Source organism: Castor canadensis, chromosome 1 (assembly GCF_047511655.1).
Source record: "Castor canadensis chromosome 1, mCasCan1.hap1v2, whole genome shotgun sequence".
Taxonomy (NCBI): Eukaryota; Metazoa; Chordata; class Mammalia; order Rodentia; family Castoridae; genus Castor; species Castor canadensis.
In genome coordinates this window covers 114,809,430-114,824,203 of record NC_133386.1, presented here as the reverse complement: position 1 = coordinate 114,824,203, position 14,774 = coordinate 114,809,430, and the positions used below count along the sequence as shown (strand labels likewise).

The 14,774-nt window shown below is 40.1% G+C and overlaps 2 protein-coding genes and 1 long non-coding RNA gene across 7 annotated transcripts in view; 1 reads left to right on the top strand and 2 right to left on the bottom strand.

The window, feature by feature from the left end:
• LOC141414199 (uncharacterized) overlaps nucleotides 1–5,839 on the bottom strand; it is a 129,726-nt gene extending 123,887 nt beyond the window's left edge. Inside the window, exon 1 of the long non-coding RNA XR_012439576.1 lies at nucleotides 375–5,839. This is a non-coding gene — a long non-coding RNA (uncharacterized lncRNA). The remainder of the gene's footprint in view (nucleotides 1–374) is intronic.
• Nucleotides 1–14,774, top strand: part of LOC141422477 (neutral amino acid uniporter 4-like) — a 449,783-nt gene that overhangs the window by 296,039 nt on the left and 138,970 nt on the right. The gene's annotated exons all lie outside the window — the stretch shown is intronic.
• Nucleotides 1–14,774, bottom strand: part of LOC141421463 (deuterosome assembly protein 1) — a 409,755-nt gene that overhangs the window by 296,908 nt on the left and 98,073 nt on the right. The window lies entirely within an intron of this gene.

Genomic DNA, 14,774 nt, shown 5'->3' with positions numbered 1-14,774 from the left:
TGAAGGGAAGAAGTGAAAGGTAAATACCAGACAATCCAGAAACCATTTGTATTTGATCCTGCAGCAAGATAGATGTGTTCTCTTGCAGTATACTTGCCTTCCAAAACATTTTCCTCCTCTGAGTCAATGACAAAATCAGATAGTCTTCCAGAGCTCACACTAACTGATAATGGGAGAGAAGGCCAAGAAAGATTGGGTGGCCTTGAACAAATCTGGGAGGAATTCAGTTGGGTGTTGTACATATCTTCAAGTCTACCTTTTAGTGAACACTACTGCATTAGCTCCTTACATCACTAAGGATGCTACTAAGCTCTACCACCCCCATGGTACAGATGAGAAAAATCGAGGCAAAAGGAGGTTAAGAAGTTCCTTACCTGCCCAGCAACTGGGAGGGGAGGGAGTTGGGACTCAGGCCTAGACCTGTGTGGCTCCAGTGTCCATATTCTTTCCCCTGTGCCTTGCTGCTTCTCATTTTTAAGAGATCATATTCTCGGTAGATATTCCACATGAACACAAATTACACACCAGACACCTAAGTATGCAAATTTGCCAGGGAAGGGTAATTAACTGTTTACTGATGGGACATACTACACACCACGCTGGTATATAATATAAAACATCTTTACCACGAATTTCTTTGCAGATGAGTATGTTGACAGTTTCTGTTGAAACCAGGCACTTTGTTTCTACATCTCCACCAAGTTTAACACACAACATTTTGCAAAGCCACAACTCAGGTTAGATCTTACACTTTGACAAACCCAAGATAAGACTGGTGTTTAATCTTGACAGTGTCTCATTAGTGTAAATTAGTGACTCAATATTAAAACAAGAAAACAAATGGTTAGGAGAACCTAGCTAAAACAAGTTTCATTAAACAATAATGACTTAATATACCCTGCACCCAGTTTCAGAAAGCTTCAAGCTCCTTAATCATTTTCTGGATGGTTTCCATTCAACCAGCTTCCATGTTGGTATAAACGCATCAATCTCCAGTAAGGATGAGCATGGGAAAATGAGCATAATGTTAAGTCTACAGAGACCTTGATGTAATGTCAAAATCAGGTGATGTCAGTTTAAATTATAGCTTAAAAAAAGAAGACACTGTAAAGACAAATGTCTCCTGGAGCCTGTCTGGTTGCCCAGAGCGAATGCTCGAACAAGTTGGGTAGAGAAACCGGTTTCCATTTGCCTAGCTGTTTTCTCACTGCTTCCAGGTTTTCAGTTTTTCTCACGGCTTCCAAGACACTTGACAGAGGTAAAACACTCTACAATTCAGTAAACACAACTGAGCAAAGGGGTCTCCATAGTGTATCAACTTCTGATGCTCCACAGGGGAACCATCACTTGTAACAATCAATCAAATTCTTTGCTCATCACAGCCCTATATTGACTCCCATTATTACTAGAAGCCCTCAAGCTTTTACTACAGAAATTGCTAACTTTGTTGGCTGGAAGCCTCACATTTTTCAACACCAAGGATTTCTTTGATTAATATTCTCCTGTGGGTACCATGTTTCAAAGAGTCTATCTACTGTGTGCTTATTACAATGACCAGAGTTGTCTATTTCTCTCAGCTTTTGAAATACTGAAAATAGTTTACAGACCCAATACTACCTTAGTCCAGGGATACCAGGTTGGAAAGCAATAAAATTACAGTGTGAAGCAGGAAATAACAACAATAGTGCTATGCATTTATTGAGTGCTTACAATTTATGCCAGGCATTGTGCTAAGTGCATTATTTACATTATCCAATTTAATCCTCACCACAACCATGTGAGGTGAGCATTGTAATTATCTTGCTCATAGATTCAAAAACGTTAAGTAATTTGCCCAAGGCCACCAAACTAACGCCAGAACAAAAACTTGAATCCTCACTGTATGACTTCAAAGCCTGCCTCTCTCTCCTAGCTGCATTTCTAGTTCCTGCCACTCCTTTTGGAAAATGTCATGTGCATTGTGCCTACTTTGGGAACCTCTGGAAATCATCAAGCTATAATCTTACTCCTCCAATTCTTTTTTCCTTAGTCTGAGAAGTATTACTACTGCTCTTCAAAAGATAAAGACAGACAGACAGAGACAGAGAGAACGCCTATAGTATCAAATACCTTCAACCCAAGTCAAAAACATTCCAGAATAAACCGAGGAACTGGGTATTTTACATTTACCCCACCTAACTTCCTCTACCAACACTAATCATATAAGGAACTTTCTCCTGCACATCGCAGGGATTTCAAACGTTGCCTTTTAAAGTTTCTTGAGTGTAATAGGTAACACCTCTAGATTTCCAGTTAACTTTGTACAACAAACTCTGGGTGCTCTTGCTACCATCCTTAATGCCTAGTCTCACCCCAAAGTGAAAAGAATGGATGTGGATGAGATAGAGGTACGAGTTTCCTATAGATGCTCAGAGTTCAAACTGTGGATTCTGTAAATACAGCTAAATGTCCTCATGCCATCATGATTCATGTTCACAGCACATGTGACTAATATTAGCAAGTGTGGAGCAGGTTGCTGGGGGATCAAAAGACCAGGGGTATCTACAGTAGAATTTTGCTGTGTAAAAGTTAGGGATTCATACACAAGGACTATTAAAATTTTGGTACAAATGCTGACACACTGAGGGTTTACCATTTATGCCAGGCATTGTGCTAAGTGTGCTAACCCACACACTTTTTTCCTTGTGTTTAGAGTTAAGTTTCTATTGTAATATTTATGCAATAAATAATAATTTCAAAAGCACATTACGTACATAGTGTATAATTATATGACATCAGTATAAACACAGTAGCTATAACATGTCAGTCAAGCGTTAACCATTAGTAAAGTAAGAGTCAGGATGCCTACCTGGGGTCACTTAGTTTCTCTCTCCCCCTAAACAGAAACTCTGTCCAGCTGTAAGATTGATTTTGTTCACTCTCTATGCCTCTACATGCAAACCTCTACCAGAAGCCCAAGAAGTGTTCTAGAATAACAGAATGAGGTCTTCCACGGGCATGGATTTCCAACTCAGAGAAAGACTGGTAAGATTACCACAGTGGACACAAGATGGGCTCCTTAGCAACCCAACACCATAAAGCTGTGTTTAAAAAAAGAAAAGAAAGATAAAAGTCTCCAGAGCAGAAGTTACAAAGAGGAGTGAGTACTATGAAGACCTTCTGTTGGTACTTGTTATGTAGGATGCAAGCCCCTTCTTAGCAAGCCTGACAAGAAATAGTAGGCGCACATGATCTCAAGGACTTGGCAGGCTGGCACTGAGGCCAGGTACACATGGGCTAGGCACAGATGCCAAAGTTAGCCCAGTCCATTGGAGCTTCAGGCCAGCATGCAAGGACACTGGTTGCTACCATTGCATTCAGACTCCCCAGAGAGTAAATTGTCTTTGGCAAATTAAATTCTAGATTATTCGAAGTCATAAACAATTGATAATAATCACAACTGTTCATCATTGTTGAGAGCTTGCCATACAACACCCAGGGCATCTGCTCTAGTCTTTCATCATTGTGAGAAACAACAGAGAACACAGGCCTCTAAAACACCTCTGATTGGACTGGGGACTCTCAAGGACATCCCCGCTAATACAGCCAGGTCATGAGCGTCCACAATTGCTCAATGGTTCTGGGTGAGGACAAAGGAAACCAGAAGAAATAAACCATTGCTGGTGTTGAGATTCATGCTTAGTCTTCAGTAACATCATGATTTGATTCATACACTGCAAAGAACAACAATGCAAAATGAGTGCCTGTTTGTAATAACAAACTAAAAAGTGTTAAAAAAAAAAAAAGTCCCTTGCCACATTTCCAAATTCTACTCATTTTCCCAAGCTTAGCATAGATGTGCATCCCCCATGAAACTCCTGAAGCCCTCATTCCTGTTTCAATGTGGTACCCACATCCTCTGAACCAGCACAAGGGTTTATCTGTATCTCATCAGTAATAATAAAATAATAAAGAGTTGCCATTTATCAAGTGCTGACTCTTTGCCAGGCCCTTATTTCAAATCCTAAAGCAACTTTTTCAGGAAGGCATGCATTGTTGACACTTTAAAGACTTAGGAAGAAGATTAAGTAACTTGTTCAGACTCAAAGGTGGTAGAAGTTGAATTTGAACTTGAGCTTGCTGTATCTTATGAACCAGCATTGCCTCATATTTGTCTTAGTTAGTGACAACGTCCTTGAGGACCAGACTCATGTCTGAGTCACCACTCACTTAAGAGCTATTTTAAGTATATAATGAACAGAACACAGTAGATGTTTAATAAATACTTGTTGAACGATAGACAAAATATCAGAAAACTCACAGGAAGAGGTAGAAAGGGCTATTGTCATAGCGTTGCGTTAATATTTTTCTGGGCCTTTTATTACAGAATGTCCTCTCTCTCAGTGAGTTCGACATGATTTGTCAGAGAGCCTACTGTTTCATTACCATGCTCACCTCCGACCCCCCAGTGTGCCAAAGAGGAAGGTCCAGCAGGCAGTGAGAGCTACAGCTTGAGCTTCTAAAGAGAACTGGCTGCATTGTCCTTTTCTACAATCCCCATCACTCCACAATCTTCAGTATCCCCCAGCCAGTCAGAATCAGGAAAAGATAAGCAAGCCAAGAAAGGGGGACTATTTAGCCCCTGTGTACCATTTATGTGGTCCAACAGCAACCTATGAATCTTCTAGATTTATTTTTTTTCTGTTAAAGCATAAAGAACAAGTGGTCATGAGCGGGCCCATAAATTTGCTCTGACTTTTATTAGATGGGAAATATTTTTGCCCAAGAGGTCAGCACAACCTGGAGGAAAAGAAAAAAACTCCCCAAAAGGGAACTACCATGCTACCCCTGACATAGCCTAGGCCTGCTGTCTACTGACAAGTAAGTCGAGGCTATCGTGCACAGTTACAGTTCCTTAAAAGTCATCAAAATGGGTTAATTTTTCCCATTCAACGTTACCTTTTCACACACTTCATATCTCATACAGATGTGGTGGGGAAAGAGTATGATGGAGACTACTAAATTATGAAGCTGAATTCCTTAATGATGAAAGAAAAGTGGACCGATTGCATACACCACCTCGGAGACCTGACATACAGAACAGATGAAGCTACAAGGCTGGACACATGGGAGGACACCCTGTAAAAATCTACTCTTGCCTTTTACTTTGTGAGATCCCCTAGTCTAACATTCAACTTTTGTTTTAAAAAAATGTCCTATTCATTCATTTGTATTTTTTTAAAAAGTATTAATTGGTTATCTGATGTGGTACTATGAATAAGATTTTGTTGCTGGTCTCTAGCAGTTTCCAGTCCTGCAGGAGTGAGTCTGTCTAAGAAAATAATTCCCATGCCGTCTGATACAAGGATTTGCTGAACAGTGCACACCCCCAGCTGCTACCTCACAGCACCTAATAGCATAGCTGGCTGTACAGCACAGCGTAACTAAAATTAATTAAGATAATGGACTTGACTGTGCCCACCTGGTAATTTTACCTAGGTTATCTGATTTCATCCTCAATTAATCCACCATGAAAAAAAATATTATTCTCAGGAAAAAGCAAAACCAAAAACCTGAAGTGACTACCAAATCTATTCCTTTCAAGTCTATGTAAAAGAACACCTGGAATTTCACAGAAAATAAATTTCTCTACAGAAAGGAAACAGTTTATGACAAACTCAGATATTTCATAAGATAAACCATAGCTTCTCCACAGAGCCTTCTCCATAAAATAGTTTCCAGCCACTGAGCTGGCCAAGTCTAAATCAGTAAACTCTACAACCATAACTAATAAAAGATAGTTTTTGATTTGAGGAGGAAATTTACAAGAAAAGGAGAAAAAAAAAAACCCCACAAAATCAAACAAAACCAAAAGGAAGGTCCCTAAAACTTCAAGGGAAGGCGAAAGCTGCCCTCTCCTAAATTTGACTGACAAGAGGAAATTCACGCAACTCTCCTCTGCGCTTGGTGGAGGAGAAGTAGAGCTGTTATTTTCAAAAGAAATCACTTCTTGAAGACGATCAAGTGGAAGTAGCATTCTAAGTCATCTGGGGAGATGCCGCAGACACCTTGGTGGGTTCTGCATGCAGAAGCCGCAATTCTCCTGGCCCATATTTCTTGATGTTTGATACTTGGATTACCCCAGCAGGAAACGAGCAGTCTTTGAATGGAGGGTTTTGTTCAGATTTCTAATAGCTTCCAGCATTTGCCCCAGATCACAAGGAGTATACCAAATTTACTTAGACATCCAGGCCAGACGTGAAGAATTTCTCTGCCAGATCTTGTAAGCTCCACCGATTTAACATTTTGGCTTCTCCTGGGCAAACAGAAGACAGCCAAACAGTACTGGTGCCGGGGGGGGGGGGGGCAATCTGGTGACATGTGGCAGTTCTTGAAAGAAAATTAATGAACACAACCAGTAACCTTTCTGCCCCTCTCTTCTCTCCTCATTCAAGGGAGAAAAGTAAAGTTTCAGCCACAGAGTAGGGGGCAGCTAGGCAACTCCTGCCCCTTAGCCCAGCTCCAAGGTCATTTTTCTTTCTCCAATAGACTTGCCACCTTGTATTGTTTGCTTTCAAGACCACCTCACTAGGAAGTCAGCTGACTTAAAGGTAGAGCCATTATTTGTTCCATTCAGTTTCCTCCTTGTTCCTGGAATAAATAAAAACCTGCTGCTGGCAACTAACTTCTGATTCAGTCACAAAAACTATGCACAATCATGTGTTCTCTCATACATGGAAGGTACAAATACAAATAGAGGCATTATCCTATACACATATACATATGCATGTATGCATGCAGAACATGTCTCCAAAAGTGGGACTGTAGAGGAGATGAAGAAAGAAAAGAGGAAAAGAAGAAAGAATGATAGAGTGAATAATACCAAAACATATCGCATCTGTATAGGCATAAGACACAATAAAACACACTGAAAACTATTGAACGATATAGGATGGGGGGAAAGGATGTAAGGAAGAGTACGAGAAAGAGTTTCATTGACTAAGGTACAATACATTTACAGGTAAAATCCCAAGGCAAAACTGCACTGAACAATGAACAGATGCTTAAACAATGAAGGACAGGAATGTGAAACATGTTCACGTTAAGGGGAGAGTAACAGCAGGAGGCAGAGGGTGAAGGAGGGGGAATATGGTGAAGGTACTTTCTATGCATGTATGAATATGGAACACTGAAACCTGTTGAAGTCATTTCAAGAAGGGGAGCAGGAGAAGAGGGAGAAAAAAATGGAGGGATAAACCAAACCAGGGTACAATGTATGTATATATGGAAATGGCATAACAGAACCCCCTTCATAACTATCATATACTAATAAAAACTTTTAAAAAATAAGCACAACCAAATCCAATAAAATATTTGTGTGGTGCCTACTATGTGCCAGGCACTGTGCCTCCCATGTTATATATATATATAAATTGAATGACAAGGAGAGAAATCAACAACAGAATCATTTATCAAGGGCTGACTCTGAAAAGCCCATGTTAAATACACAAACACACTTGGTCTCACTCCTCACCAGCCTTTGAGCAATATGCAATTGTCTCTTTCCTCTTTCAGAGGAAAAAAGATGAAATAAACTTGCCCCAAATCACACAGCTTATCAGTGACAGAACTGGGATATGAATCTAGCAATGCCTAAGCCACAATAAAGAAGAAAACATGAAATAACATTAAAAGTTTGTTGTGAGGGCTGGGGGTGTAGCTCAGTGACAGAGCGCTTGCTTAGCTCATGTGAGGTCCTTCTTTCCATTTACAGCACCAAAAAAAAAAAACCACTTTGTTGTAGCATAGAAGCATGAGATAGATGGTAAAGTTTTCCAGATTACATACTAGTTATTCATGTTTGGACCAAGAGCATCATGAAACTAATTTGTAGGCAATTTTTGTCATCTTTCTAATATTCGGAACAATATAATATGTGTGATCCATTTCCAGTCCTAAAAAGACCTACCTAGAGTAATAACAATTAAGAGAGAGATTAAGACAGACAAGGTAATAACAACACAACATGACAATTAAAATGATAACATTAAAAAAAATTTCCTTATAGATACACTCGGTTTCTTTGATCTGAAGCTAAACTGTTCTGTGTGTATGTGTGTATCTGTATGTGTGTGTGTGTGTGTGTGTGTGTGTGTGTGTGTGTGTGTGTGTGTGTGTGTGTGTGTTTCCTGCTAGGTTTTCTTGCTATAATCTAACTATATTCTTATATTACTAGATGGTAAAACATTCTTTACAAAGTTTTTGAAAGGACTCATCTTAACAAAGAAAACATTCATAAGAGTTAAATGGGCAACTCAACTCATGGGTGGGACAAGTAATGAAAAGCTTACTGACATCTGATTTCTGAACTAAAACAGTAAGAAAGAGGCAAAATAAAAGAAAAAAAGTTCAAAATCTTTGAGAGTACAGAATTTCAAGGAGAAAGGAGGAAGGAAAAAGTCAGGGAGCTTTGGGGAGAGAAGGCATTGTCTAATTGCAACTCAGCTGTCAAATTCCAAGGAGCAGAGGGACATTTGGAAAGCCTGGTTCTTCTGAGTTCTCAGGCCGCTCACTGCTCCTAACTTCCAACAGCATAACATTCATCCAAGCATAGGGACCTGCATAGTGAGGACCCTACCAGGGACAGAGTAGGGGCCCTTCTGATAATGTGCAGGAAGTCTCTGCCCCCACTTGTAACAAAACAACACACCTGGGTACATAAATACAATTTGCACACAATTCCCAAGGTCCAGTGAGATATGGACTGAGAACTCTCCTGCAAAGGAAGAATCCTTACACATGAGAAACTAGCCAAGACAATGGCACAAGTAAGATGGTTCACCTGCTTTCTTAGTGTGTGGCCTCAAAATAGAGGCCAGTTTCTAAACATGAGCTGAGCAGGGAGACTCACATTTAGGAGATGGTCTGGCCACTAACAGTATGGCTGTCTACCTGCACTATGAATAACTGTGTAATCTTGAACAAGTTTTATTGAATTACTTGTACTTCTGTTGCCTTATCTTTAAAGTATGAATGATAATAAACATATTTCAAAATGATGCATAGATTAAATTAGTCTTTATCTAGAAAGCACTTAGAACCTAGCACCTGAGCAAAAAATAACAATTGTTAGCTGCTAATTATCCTATGGTCCTTTTTAGAGAAAAAGAAAGATGGCCTAGGTATGAAGGTCCCTCTCAGAAAGGCACTGAACGGCTTCAGACAACAATGATTAATGTCATAACATTGATTTGTGTGCCCTGCATTAATCATCATCAGGTGTTCATTTCTGCTCTTTTGCAAAGTTAACTGTTTGGCTAACTGAATAAGTATCACCATCTATGCTCCCATGCAAGACAAGACGATGCTAATGTTGAATGCTAGACAATGTAGCTAACATGCAAAATTTATCATAAATAATGTATATTTTAAAAATATGCCATCAGACAATGACTTTCAGGCACACAGCTTTGGATTATCACAGATCCATAGACGTGATAAATTAGAAAAGACCTCAGTAATTCTGGACATCTAGTCCAGGCCCTCACTAAGCACCTTGAAAACCCAAGTTCAGAGACATGAGTGACTTACCCAGACAGACCTAAGAATGTCTCTTTGCTCATCTGCATCCTTCCACTAGACTGTCAACCCCTGGAGGCTAGAACCTAGTCACATTTGTCCTCACTGCTTCATGCCAGCTCAGCAATGCAGACAGACAAAGAAAACAGCAACAAATGGAGTTGAAAAGAATCAGAAGGCTACAATGTCTTTGCTTCTACTCAGGTACCATTTCTCAGGTACCAAGAAAGGAGAGCTACTTATTCCATTCACTGAAGAGATGATGCCAGAGAGAGTAAAGCAGAAAGGCCCTTGAGCACTCTGCCAGAACAGGGTCAGAAGACGAGCTTCAGTTCTACTTCCACCCTTACTTGCTCTGTGACATTGACCAGCATTTAAACTCTTCTAAAAGATGACTAGGCAAGATGCTTTCCTTGATAGAGCTGAAAGGAGGTCACAAAATAGAACTCAATAATAAGGATCCTAATGACTTTCATGTCACTTCATGTTTGTGCTAAACTTGATAATTCTTAAAAGGCTCTTTGTACATGATCATTTAATCTTCACAGTAACCTTAAGTAGGTCAGGAAATACCTTATAGCTCCATTTTACACATGGATGACATCAAGGCCCAAAGAGGCCACATGCTTACATTACAGTTGAGTAACAAATACCACCTGCACTAACGCCCAATGTACACTAAGGAAGAAAAAGATATGCTCACTGGCAAATCAAGGGCCCAAGAAAAACAGCACATGGCTTTAAGCTGAAATTAACCAGGAGCCATGGAGCCTGGTCAAGCCTCCCTAACTTCCTGATTCCTTTACTCAAAATCCTACTTTCAAAGATATGCCTCTCCCACGGCCACAGGAAGATCAGACGGGTTATGGGAGATATGAAGTCAAGAGATTTGGCAGATAGATCAGACAAAGAAGGAGAAGCCTCATGAAATGTATCCTGCCTGCAATAAAGCAAAAATATTTCTCAACATTTTGTTAAATTACACAGGAAGAAAGATTCTGAAGTAAGGAAAAGAATAATAAATGGAAAATGTGATACCCGTTTTTTATTGTTTGAGCTGAATTAAATGTCATTAGTATTCACTCTTTATAGAATATACTACTCAATTTTTTTAATTTCAATAAACCTTAGCAAATATATAAGATCCATCTTAGATTTGTTGGGAAGGGTCACTCCAAAGCCCTATGTTATCACCAAAAGCCCTAGAAGACTGACCTACTGGCTAATTGGAAGGGACTTTTATCTTTCAAGATTTTCTAAAATCTTTCCTTTGAACACCTCGACATCCTCCTGATAGCTTCCCACTTTATTGGTAAGTGCCATCATCTCCAGGAGCTATGTCTCTGTGTACAGCTTTGTTATATCACATAGTTCTAAATAACGTCCTTTTTCTGCTGGTGAAACAGGTGAAAGGATAGGGAAAGATGGAAGTTTCTGAACTAAACAGCCTCAGAGTTCTCCTGGATAGCTGAGCTCTTTCTTACTCACCGTAAATCTCCTTTCTAAAGAGAGAACTTTTGGCTTTCTGGTTTAGCCATTTTCAAAACAACCAAACCTAATTCATTCAAAACGTCATCAGGCAAAACAGAATCTACCAGCCATTGCCAACTTTGCATCATACTAAAGAGAGATGGCAGAAGGACAAATTGATTTTTGAACTTTAAAAGACAGTACACCTTCCTACGTCTTCACCATCACTATAAAAGATGCCTACCACTCATGCCCTGTTTCTTTTGCTCAACAACACTACCTGCTAAGCAGAATATTTCCAAATGCTGTCTTCCAGACTGTATCCTCCAGTTTTATTCCTTCTTTCCAACTTTCCAGCATAGAATCTCATTAACTGGTTTGCTTCTCTGGCTGCTATTTGATATTGTCATAACTTCCCCCATTTTAAGATATCCTACTAAGTATTTCCCTATGGAAGCAGTAGAGTTACCTACCCACCTTCCCATACACAAAATCCAAACCCGATTAAATCCCATCAAGTGTCATTGAGCAGTATACTATTTGGTATTGGTGTGGTGGAGAAAGACCTGAATTTTAGAATAATAATAGCTACTATTTTGATCTGACCCTGTGTACCAAGAATCTTAACATGTTTGGACCCACGGTATAGCTTGATACTGTGTAACAGAAAGGAATGTGGCCTCTCTTTTCTCGCCGGTCTGGGTTCAGCTCAAAACTCTACCACTTACACCAGGTTCCTAATCTTTTTGTGTCCCAGGTTTCTCATCTGTAAAATATGCACAGTAGCAGGGGACACCTCCTAGGGCTGTTTTAAGGGTTTAAATCAAGTGTAAAGTGATTAGTCCATGATCAAGTCCATAATGACATTTGGCTACTATTCTATTTCCATTATTTGCAAAGGAAGAGACTGAAGCTCAGACTCAGCACATGACACAGCTGGAATTCAAATCCATACCCACCAAACAGAGAAGCTTTTACTCTTTCTCCTGCCTCATCCTGACCAGGAGCACTGCAGGAGGGTATATAAAGAAAGATAGAGTCCTGGACTGGGACTGCCTTGCAGGATCAGTCAAACCTCCTGCCAGGGCCTCTTCAAGGAACTGGCAGATGACCAATCCTGCTATTTATCCACAAGTTCCAATCCTTATCTATTTCTGCATCCCCAGACCTGGAGCAGCATCTGCTGAGGGCACAGGTGTGTTTTGAATGGATGGCTAATGAGATTTAAAGAAAATAGCAATGATAGCTAAGTACTGAGCAGAAACTGTGTGCTGGGCACTATTCTAAGGGAGCAACATGCACTAACATATTTGTCAGTAAACTTAATGAATCAAATTGGCTTTGTAGGATGATGCACAGGGGTGCAGCTCCTTTCCTAAAAGTGGGATCCTACAGCACCTGTGGAGAAAGAGGAGGACACCTCAGACAAGGCAAACCACATGGGCAATGGTCAAGAGTGGAAAGGGGAAGCAGGGTATGAGGAAAAGAGTGAGGCCGGGTCAGGGATTTTCTGTAGGTAGAGAGACAGAAATGGGATCAGATGGCAGAGAAGGCAGTACAAATTGGGCCTCCAACACCAGGATGGGTGGGTGATTGGCGTTGACTCCACCAAAAAGGAAATGCTAAAGAAGCTGCTGGTAGCACCAAGGAACACTCACACAGACTTCTGCTCCAAGTCTTCAGCAAAACAGACAAACGTGGAGAATCTGAATCTCACTTTGGGGAGGCACGTGGGAGCATCACAAAAAAATCCCACAGACAGAATGGGGGAACTTTTGTCTTCATGGGACCTGCCCTGCAAGGAAACATTGACTAGGATGAGGAAAAGTGCCCTCCTTAAGAGCATTCAACATCAAAGCTCCAGGAGGCAGAACACAAAAGGCAGAGGACCCACATACATCTATACTGCATGCCCTGCAGAGGGGTCCCCAACCTAGGGAGCCACTGAGGAAAACACATGTGCAAGACTCTTGCAGCCATGCTCAGCCTCCCTACTACATGGGACACACACACAATATACACAAAAAATAAAACAAAATACAAGCCACAACACAAGGGGCACCTTTTCTAATTGATACAATGGCACTGGAAAGGTTTGGCAATCTTAAGAAACCCAGTCTAATTTCTTTCAATTATCCCATCTCGCATTCATGATTGCACTGTGCACATTTAAACCAGGAGCCTTGAGATGTTTAAACTAGTAATTAGGTAAATACATTTATTTATTCATACACTCACATATTTATGAGCAGAGCACTACACTTTTTATAGTGGAAGATAACAGAATTTACCATCTAATAGACAAGATTACAAAAAGCATAAACAATAAGGCAAAAGAGAATGAAGGTCTTAGTTAGCATTCTACACACCATTAAGACACTTGCTGCCTAGGTTACTGAGGTACTAAGGGTCAGACCAGCAAGGAAAATATTGTCATCTAAACAAGACAAAAGGAAAAACAATACTGTCATCAGATTTAAATACAAAGTACAGTTGAAAGTTAAATTCAACTAGTAGTTTGGGAGGCCACAGTCTATTCTTGAAGCAGAAAGTCAGATTTTTTTAAGTAGCAGGGTCTAATCTTGGTTTAGACACACAATCAATGTCATTCTAGGAAAATATATAAAATACATTCATCTCCACTTGTACATCAGAGAGAGGTTTAATCAATATCTGAGAAGTAGAATGAAAAATTGCTCAGCTAATGCAGAACGTTCCTGTTAATGAAAACCACCCTAGACCTGGCCTGGCCCATGGATTCCACGGAGAAAGAATGGGGAAGGATGGAGATATTGTGAAATAACTCTATACCAAGCAAGAGAAGTTATTAGATAAAGGAAGGGAGGAAAAAAGGGAAACAAGAAAAACAAATGCTGTGTTTTAAGTCAAGAAAATAAGCATTTGGCCTGAAAGCAAAGGCATACACATTGACCATTAAATGAGAAGGTGAGAAATAAGAGACACAGATACAGTACCTCCATGTTTCTTTAAAGTTGGTAGCAACTCCTTACAATTTAACTCCAGAGGCAAATGGCTGCCTTTTAAATTAAGAGAAAAGGGAGAGGGTTCCTGTATACCCAGAACTATGATAGGAAACTAACACATATTACTTCATTTCCTCCTCATAGAAACTTGGCAAGTTAGATCTCTCTGTCCCTACAGCACAGATGACAACATTGAGTCCAAAAAGAACACAGGCCTCAAACCATTTTCATCATGCCAACTGTGCAGGATGGGATTTAGGAAATTTGGTTGCCAGAGTCACCTTGGGTACCAAGAACTGCTGAGGAAATGAAGCAAGATAGTCTTGAGAGGCTTACCAAATATGGCCCATGCTACTGGCCCTTAAAGACCCAAATATAGTATAAATTTGTCCTTGACCATGGCCTCAGTGGCACATATCCACTGCCAATTGATAAGAATGCTCACAGCTATTTGCAGACCAGTTACAGTCTACTAGGATAAAAGATATCCAAGTGCATCCAACATGGAAAGAGCACTTGAGATAAGAACAACTTCCTCAGAAAACCTCAGGCTTGGATACACCATACCTGAAGGTTCACCAAAACTGGGTTACTGAAAAGTTAGTCTTCATTTCATTGTCTTTGCAATCTACTTATTTTGTTCTTAGTTCCTTGACTTCCACATTGTATTTCAAGCATCAAGTAGGTGGCTTTTATTAAATGTCTTCCAATGAGAGGCTGCAAAAAATACATAGGAAGAAAATATGCCTAAGCCATCAAAAA